General features: G+C 40.6%; 1 non-coding gene across 1 annotated transcript; it reads left to right on the top strand.

The window, feature by feature from the left end:
• Nucleotides 1-1,170: 1,170 nt before the first annotated feature.
• LOC141682188 (small nucleolar RNA R71) lies at nucleotides 1,171-1,277 on the top strand. Its single transcript, XR_012559590.1, has one exon. It is a non-coding gene; the product is annotated as a small nucleolar RNA R71 (small nucleolar RNA).
• Nucleotides 1,278-2,625: the final 1,348 nt, after the last annotated feature.

Raw genomic sequence — 2,625 nt, 5'->3', positions numbered from 1 at the left:
ACACTTTCCCAATAGTGCACGGAATAGTGAATCTTCCTGGGTCTTTAAGCTTCGGAGGCAACTTCTGTTGCAGCACAACACTGCATTCCTCCGTGAGAGTAACTGTCTCCAAATCATCTAGCTTCACCTTCCGCGAGAGAATACCTTTCATAATCTTTGCATAACTAGACATCTGCTCGAGAGCCTCGGCGAAAGGTATGTTGATATGAAGTTTCTTGAACACCTCTAGAAACTTCTCAAATTAATTATCCAGCTTTTTCTTCTGCAGCCGCTTGGTAAAGGGAGGTGGATGATAGATCTGTTTCTCCCATGTATTACCCTCAGGCGGAGTGTGCTCAACAGTAGTCTTCCTTGGTTCCACTTCTTTATTCTGCAGCACTATTTCTTTTTCGGCCTCAGCTTCTTCAGTCAACTCTTGAGTGTTTTCGGGATTCGCAACACTTCCAGACCTTGAAGTAATTGCCTTTACTTGCTCCTTAGCTTCCCTCTTTCCTGGAACTTCAGTGTCACTAGGTAGTGTACCAGGCTGACGATTTAGCAAGGTATTGTCAATTTCACCAATTTGATTTTCCAAGGTCTTGATAGAAACAGCTTGACTTTTGCACATAAGCTTTAACTCCTCGAGTTCATATTTTTTGTTGGATTGTTGCAGCTGGAGCTGCTGTCTAGGTGCATACTGTGGTTGCTAAAAACCAGGGGGTTGTACTGTTTAGCTGTGTACTGCTGATAAGGCTGTTGAACCGCATTCTGAGCATTACTCCAACTGAAATTAGGATGATTGCGGTTGTTGTGATGATAGTTGGCTGGCACTGGATGCTGTGAACGCTGAAAGTTGCTCATAAACTAAGCCGATTCACTAGAAATTGTGCACTGATCAGTCTCATGGGCACCAGCACAAAGCTCACAGACACTGGTGATTTGATTAACTCCATATTTAGCCAAAGAGTCCATCTTCATCGTCAAAGCTTTAAGTTGGGCAGCGATAGCAGTTGCTGTATCCAACTCCAGAATTCCTGCGACTTTTCCATGAGTCAGCCTCTAGGAAGGATTCTGGTACTCATTAGCAGCCATCAGTTCAATAAGTTCATAAGCCTCATCATAGTTTTTTGCCCACAAGGCTAAGTAGCACCCAACCCATTGTAGAAGCAATTAATAATCATCCAATCAGGCATGCCATGGTGTGGGCACTTCCTGAGCATCTCCTTATATCGATCCCAAGCCTCACACAGAGATTCTCCAGTTTGCTGAGCAAACTGAGTAAGAGCAATCCTGATTGCAGCAGTCTTCGCCATGGGGAAGAATTTAGTGAGAAATTTTTGAGCTAGATCTTCCCATTTAGTGATAGACCCTGGTGGTAGAGAATATAACGAGCTCTTAGCCTTGTCCCTTAGAGAGAATGGGAAGAGTCGCAGCTTGATAGCATCTTCAGTCACATCATTAAATCCCTGATGTGCATGTTGGGATCTTCCGTAGGAGAACCTCCAAACTGAACTGAGTTCTGTATCATTTGAATCGTGCTTGCCTTAATCTCAAAAGTGTTAGCCCTGATGGCTGGTCTGACGATGCTTGACTGAATGTCATTAATCTTAGGTTGAGAATAGTCCATCAAAGCCTTCGGATTTTCTGCTTGATCTCCCATCACTACTACAACTGGCTCTTCGACTTTCTCTTCTTCTTCTACCTTATGTTGTTCCTCAACAACTTCCCTACGAACTACCACAAGTTCTTCCTCGGCTTTATCCAGTGTTCCCTTATGAGTACGCGAACGCGTATGCATACACCTTCGATAGGGTGCCTGAAATAAGACAAGGAAACAGATAAGTAACAATGTTCGAGTCAATGAACTTTAACGACCACTGATGGAAAGCACATAAACTATCAATTAACACTGCAGTCCCCGGCAGCGGCGCCAAAAACTTGTTAATCGCTAAATATGCGCTAATATTACACGCAAGTATACGAGTTCACAAATAGTATAAGATATAAATCAGATTCGATCCCACAGAGACTATATTGGTTAACTAATTAATTCATGCACCTAAGCAACAATGTATGGTTATTATCCAATGCTAAGACGATAACAAGTTGAGGTTGTTTATAACTAAGAATTAAACTAATAATTATAACTACGAGAATAAGATATATTAAATTAATATATATATGACATACATGGGATTCTAACTTCATTAAATATTTCATTCAATGGCCTTATTATTCTTAATCTTAGCATGCAATGGTGATGACACTAATCAGACAACACGAAACTGATAAACGCCAACTTTCGTTGCACGAGTACCATTCTACCAGACATCCACAAAAGAGATAGAAGCTGAATAGGCACCAATTATATTGAGACCCTATATGTCTATAGAATTTGACAATATAACGGTTTAAGCACAAGTTATCTATCTTGATTACACAGGGCAAGTAAGATGGTTAAAATTACATACGAATCATGTATATAAAAACATGAACCTATGCTAGCATGGCAACTTCTAAATCCTCAAATTCACTTTCGCTTCATTAAGAATTAACACAATATCTTATAAGTTCGCGACGCTCACAAGACGAATAAGCACAACCAATAGTAGGATATCATACAATCACCACATACTAAGGAATCAA

This window comes from Apium graveolens, chromosome 8 (assembly GCF_009905375.1).
Source record: "Apium graveolens cultivar Ventura chromosome 8, ASM990537v1, whole genome shotgun sequence".
NCBI lineage: Eukaryota > Viridiplantae > Streptophyta > Magnoliopsida > Apiales > Apiaceae > Apium > Apium graveolens.
This window is presented reverse-complemented; position numbering and strand designations above follow the sequence as displayed.